The sequence below is a fragment of the Stegastes partitus genome, unplaced genomic scaffold (genome assembly GCF_000690725.1).
Source record: "Stegastes partitus isolate 25-593 unplaced genomic scaffold, Stegastes_partitus-1.0.2 Scaffold1083, whole genome shotgun sequence".
NCBI classification, from domain to species: domain Eukaryota; kingdom Metazoa; phylum Chordata; class Actinopteri; family Pomacentridae; genus Stegastes; species Stegastes partitus.
In genome coordinates this window covers 146,325-153,077 of record NW_007578814.1, presented here as the reverse complement: position 1 = coordinate 153,077, position 6,753 = coordinate 146,325, and the positions used below count along the sequence as shown (strand labels likewise).

Genomic DNA, 6,753 nt, shown 5'->3' with positions numbered 1-6,753 from the left:
TTCAAAAGTAAGAAAAGTCGGATTTTAACATTTTGCTTTTCTGTAAAAAAAGCTCTTTGTGTCAATGCTGTGGTTGTTGCATGTCAAAAAGGTTTATATCATCGGAAAGAGGAGACTCTGAGCTTTCATTTGATGTGTATATTGTCGGGAAACTTGATTGTGGAGCATGCACATATGGCTGTAATGTTTTTGGAAAGTGGTCGTAGGAATGGTAAGGGGTTTAAAACATGATCTTGTATTGAAGTGCATTTAGGTCTGACACTGTCCTATAATGCAGGATATCTCTTTAATTTTTGGCCCAATCAGAGCGAAATTAATGTTATTGATTGAATATTCTCTGTAATAAATACCAGTAGAATAATCCATTTTCTCAACTGTGTTCTATCAGTAGCAGTACCAGCAGTTTAAACGGACTTAACAGCAAATCAGAGCCAAACATGAAAACATATTTATGTGATTTCTGCATCACCAACTTAAGATGTCAGGTTCCCATGGCAACGTGATATTTACTGTAGGGCTGGACCCGAACATCCTAATATCCAAATATTCGGTCGTTGTGGTGGTATATGATATATATTCGTCCGCAAACCTGCCCCAGCCTGCACATCCCTTGCCGCCGCCGCTGATGGTGGAAACAGAATTGTGACTGTCAACCTAAACTGGCATCAGCAGCCAAGTACTGCCTGTGCAGAGCGCTCGAAAGCCTGGCTATGTCAAATTTGCTTCGTGGTACACCTCTCTGGTCCCGACACGGATAGGTTCACAGAATCTGTTACTACGGTAACTGACCAAGGTCTTAAGTTATCTCTCTCTGTGAAACAGGCTAGAGTTATCCCTCTTCCTCTGGTTTGAGTTACCTCCCTTTTTGAGACGCAAAACTCAGTTTCCCTCATTTCAGCGTTTAGTTTCATTAAACCTGCTTTGTGAAACGGACCCCAGAGGGGTATACTACGATGCAAGTTTGACATAGCCAGGCTTTCTTTGTGTAAGCCAAATTGACAAAACCTAAAGGCCCAGCCAGAGATTACGGGTATCACGAAGGTGGTTAGAAACTTTCTTTGTCAACTCAGGCTTTCAGACCCTGCGCACGTTCACATGAAAAGGGGCATTTAACACATCACATGACTCTTCTTCTGCACAAAATGAAACGATTGGGTGCAGCTGCTTCAGTCAACACATTGTTTTAATGGAGAACAATGAGGAATATATGTATTTTTTTTAAAAATCTGACGGTAAAAAGCACCGCTACTGCAAATGGTGCAAGACAGGAATGCTGGTAGAAAACTCTCAAATGTGTTAATATATAATATTTTACCAATGCAGTCGATTATTTCCAACTTCATCTATTTAACATGAGCTGCATGGTGACGCAGTTGGTAGCATTACTGCCTTGCAGCAAGAAGGTCGCGGGTGCGGGGGCACCGGGATCTTTCTGCGTGGAGTTTGCATGTTCTCCCCATGCAGCGTGGGTTCTCTGGCTTCCTCCCACACAGTCCAAAAACATGTTGAGGTTAATTGGTGATTCTAAATTGTCCATAAGTGTGCATGGCTGTCTGTCTCTAAGTGTAGCCCTGTGATAGACTGGTGACCTGTCCAGGGTGTCCCATGCCTTTGTCCTAAGTCAGCTGGGATAGGCTCGAGCCCCCCTGCAACCCTAGTGAGGATTAAGCAGTGTATCGATAATGGATGGGTGGATATTTAAACATGATCTTGTATTGAAATGTATTTAGGTCTGACACTGTCCCATAATGCAGGATAATACTTTAATTTTTGGCCCAATCAGAGCGAAATTAATGTTATTGATTGAATATTCTCTGTAATAAATACCAGTAGAATAATCCATTTTCTCATCTGCTTTCTCTCAGCTACAGCACCAGCAGTGTAAACAGACTTGACAGCAAATCAGAGCCAAACATAAAAACATATTTATGTGATCTCTGCATTGCCAACTTAAGATGTCAGGTTCCCATGGCAACATAATATTTACAATAGGGTTGGTAAATATTTGGTCGTTGTGGTGGTATATGGTATATATTTGTCCGCAACCTGCCACCAGCCTGCACACCCCCCGCCGCCGCTGCCGATGGTGGCAACAGAACTGTGACTGACAACCTAAACTGGCATCAGCAACCAAGTACTGTCTGTGCGGAGCGCTCTGTCTCCGTCTCCGCCTCCGCCAACTGTGCAATATTGTAACAACATGGCTTTATTCAGTGATATTAGTAACCCACAGCTCAGCATGTTTACAGATAAAACATATCCCTTCAGCTGAGAATCTGTATCACTCATAAATAATAATCAGGACACGATCTGGTTAAAGGGAGATGCTTTTTCCAGCCGATTTAAATCTGAAACTCTGAACATAACCTGCTCCCGACCAGGTTGGCTCCACAGCACAAGTTACCGCAGAGATTTAGCCAGGTAAAAACAGAGCCACCTTCGTGATACTGAAAACTCTGGCTTTAAGCTCAACATAACTTGCTAACCCACTAATCTAGCTTCGTAGTACAGCCGTCTGGTGAACCTGCCTTTACCCTCGCTATGTATAAGAGATGGACATAGCTACCGTGACGTCACCCGTTGGTTTCTGCACTGAGAAAATGAAGTGATTTCGGACACAGCCAGGGTTTTGCTACTTCCTGGTTGACATCTTGGATTTTTGGAGCCAGTGACGCAAAAAACGTTGAGGAGGGCGGAGTCGGAGAGCAGTAATTGGTCAGATGGACTGAGAGCCGAGGTCTCGCTCCCCACCCACATTTACCGGCTTCTGCTGTGTTTACCGACGCTGCTGCTAACAACGTTAGCCTCCAAAAGTGGAGCTAGACTCTACAGGTGAGTGTTAAAGTGTCTCAGTACCTGGTTGTTTTCTGTCCACATCTGGCCGATGTTACATATGAAGCAGCGACCTGCGTTACTGTTGCTGAAGTTACTGTAAGTTAACATCAAGCTGGAGCCTCTGATGGTGAAACAGGATCTGACATTGTGTTTAAACTCGTTCTGTAAATCTCAGGTTACGTTTCCTGACTAGTTAACTCTGATGCTACATCAGGTTTGTCAGCGTCATAAATGAGTTACCTGGTGTCTGTGACTAGTTTCCTGTAGGTCACATCTGATCAATCATAACGGATCGATAACGTTATTGCAGTCTGTTAACTGCTGCTGTCTCATGGCAGACAGGAAGGATCAACAGAAACTAAACCAAGCTGCTACATCATAGAACACTGATTAGTGTTAATCTCTCTGTTCATGTCTCTGTTCTCTGATTTTTAACAGCTTCTGGTTATTTCACTGAGACAAACATCTGCTAAAATGATTCCTTCTCTTCCGGAAACAGTGAAGTTACTGAGGTCTGATCACCATGACATGAGCATCACAGTGAACCTCAGAGCTCAGTCACAGTTACTGTTATTTAATGTAAATCAGTCCAGCAGACTCTCTCTACCACAGTGTTTTATGGGATAACTTTCTCTTTTCTCTACTAATCACATCATCATACTTTGGAATAAATAGAATAAACTTTATTGTCCTTCTCAGGCAGTAAAATGTTCTTTGGCCTCATCCAGGGAAACAAACATTTCCTTCAGATTAAAAAACATATTATAAATTTTGCTATAGTCATATCCTGCTGTGTTCATTCTCATATTTAATGTTCCAGCAGCTGGAATAAAAGAATCTTGTAGATCTGTGTCTCACTGTTTGTGTCTTTTCCTTCCAGCCATGATGTGGATCACTGGGAACATCTGGTCTGATGTGATCTATGAGCTACAGAGAACATGAACATTCAGCTGAGGTTGTCTGAGGTGAAGAGTCTTCTCTCCTTCTTCATCCCTGTGAGGAAGAGCAGCACTGATGTCCTCCTCATCTATTCCAGTAATAACAATAATGTTGAACTTCAGTTCCTTGTCTTCATAAAGCACACTTATCTTATAACTGTTAAGTATTTACACTCCACTGTAAGCTGGGCAACACCTTTATTTCATCCATTTATTACATACTTTGACACATTTTTCCAGTTCAGAATTGTTTAAATAATGTAGTTTTTAAATGTGCAATAAAGGTGTTAATGAAGCTCTTGTCCTGAATGCGTTCATGTTTCAGTGCTTCATATCTGCTATAAATGACAGCAGCATGTTCTCCGTATTGCAATGATGCACCAACAGCAGAGATTAAGTTAAAGGTGATAAATGAACCTGTGAATACTGAGAACAGAGAATAAAAAACTACTGAAACAGCTGGTCTGTCCTTCTGTAAGTGAAAGCTGAACTGGAAGTGGTTCACTGAGGATGATGTCCATTCAGTCTCCTTCACAACCAGATGAACGGCTCCAGATGAGGTTTTCCTTCTGCTGGCTTCACTCAGAAGATCTTCAGTGGACATGAGACACACCTGAGGTGAAGACAGACATCACAGCGTCAACAGCAGAGGTTCATTTAAATTAACCCTGGAAATATTTCCTATTTCATGTGTAGTTTTCAAAGCACCTAAAGAAAGAAAGGCCTGTAGTTGCTTCACACTTAGGAAAGAAGATTTTATTTTTCTTCAGCCTCTCTGTGCTGCATTTTAAAAATTATATTTAATTGTAGTTTCAGTCACTACTTTGGTATTATTCTGGGTGTTTATTCCTCCAGTCTACACTGCAGTAAGAAGAACTACAACATGTGCATCAGTCATTAAACAACCGACTGTCCAACAACACGTTAAAGACCAGAGTGTAGATGAACAGTTTTATCAGTTAAACATCAGACAGCAGAGATTCAGACTACTGATAGAACCTCAACGTTACTGTTTTAATCATATTTAATGGGGATGTGGCGCAAATGTCCTCCGGGCGGGACTCTGATTCCGCATGTCGAGTTTGGGGTAGATTGGAGCACATGCGGCTGAGTTACGAGCCACTTCCTGTTTAGTGGTGAGCAGCGGCGGCGGCATGCGTGTTGGCCGTGGCAGAAACGTGCTCTGGCTGAGACTCGGAGCACGCGTGAAAGTGCAAGGACCATAATAAACCTTACGGTTACAATAGGGTCCTAGCACTTTTAGTGCTCTGACCCTAATAACAACATTAAAAGCATTTCATTTCAAAGAAGAAGAAGATTGTAGAGACAAATTTGTGGTGATGATGTCATCCTGATGATGATGACATCATCAAATCCCTACAACATTGTTGCAATTGTGATGATGTTATCATTGAACATGCTAATGGAATTTTTGTATGTATTTTTATATGTGTGGCGAATTTTGTAGTTGTAGGTGAAACGTAGCCGCGATGGAACTCTGTTGAAATTATGTAGGGGGCGCAGTTGAGCCGAGTTGCATTTTAGAGCTTGGAGTGGGGGGACTTTTTTGTTTGTCCTGACCTGCTCTATATGCCTACCAAATTGCGTAGCTCTAGGTCAAACGTGCTCCCGATGGGACTCCTTTGAAATTTTCAAGGTGGCGCTGTGGAGCCATTTTGGCAGTGACATGTCCAAGTCCCTTAAAATATCAAATTTTTCACCAGTCCTGGGGTGTGTGATGATTTTGGTGAATTTTCGTGCATGTTTAGGCCCTCAAAATGGCGTTTCTTTTGGCGGGAAAAAAATAAATAAAATAAAATAATAGTAATAATAATAATAATAATACACCTAATGGTTACAATAGGTTCCTTGCATTGCTAGTCCTCAGACCCTAAAAAAACCATTTACTGACCGAACAGATCCTTTCAGTGTCTCTGGTTCAATCAGCCAAAGGTCCGAATTACGGTGAACTGAAAATTGGTTAAAGCCAGCCAGCGGACAGTACAACTTTGTGAAAAATGTGCTGCTACCCTTCTGCTACTCAGGAGACCTGAGTTCATGGTGAATGAGACTCCAGGCTGCCTCTTCCCTACGACCTGTCAATTAAGCCAGCCACACCCCTTGGCCCTCAAAATTTTGATGATTTTTTTTAAAAAAACAGTATTGATTTATATTCAGGTTGGTCACCTGATCTGACCATTAAAACTAACAAAAAGATAAAATCCTGAGCTGGAGGAAAGCGGTATTTTGTGATCTGTGATCATTCCATTTACAATTGGGGTCTATGGGAGCTAGGGCTTTTTGGAGCCAGCAACTAGCGAACGTAGTGATACTGCAGGTTTTTGACACTTCTGGGTTGGCTTCATTTTTCAGGGCCGGTTGCTACGTCCATCTTTTTTACAGTCTATGACCCTGAGTCAGCTGAGATAGGCTCCGCCCCCGACGACCATTTTAGGTCAAGATTTTGAGATAAAAAATTCCTTGAAAACTAAATTTTGAGATAAATATAGGAAAAAATACTACTTTGTAGGTTGACATAATACTTCTCTGAATGAGTTAATTTTTGTAATGACTAAAGTCAAAATTTTTACTTTTTTACTCAAAGAGCTGGTCTTTTCTCAAAACTTTGCATCCAACTCAGGATAGAGGACGAAAAAAAAAAAAGTCATAGCTTCAAACTGCACAAAAGATGTATAAACTTTATGTAGATAAAGTGAGCTTCATCTGATGGAATTCTGCAGCTAGAAGAGCACTGTCACACTTAGAATGTATGCGCTTCTACAAAAAACTACCGACCCAAAAGAGCTTTTCTTTGTGCCCATATACACTTTGTGGACGAATGTAAGGAAATCAAAGGAAGGGCACAGGTGGAAGTGAAATTGACAAGTATTCATAAAGTAAAGTAGATATGATAACAACACCCGGTCCAGATTGTCTATCTCAATTCTGCTTTAAACATGCTGCACACAACCCTTGAAGC

At 41.5% G+C, this 6,753-nt stretch overlaps 1 long non-coding RNA gene across 1 annotated transcript; it reads left to right on the top strand.

Annotated features, from left to right (window-relative positions):
- The first annotated feature begins 2,701 nt into the window (after positions 1-2,701).
- Positions 2,702-4,068, top strand: LOC103367779 (uncharacterized). The gene is made up of 2 exons (XR_520743.1): positions 2,702-2,832; positions 3,716-4,068. It is a non-coding gene; the product is annotated as an uncharacterized LOC103367779 (long non-coding RNA).
- Positions 4,069-6,753: the final 2,685 nt, after the last annotated feature.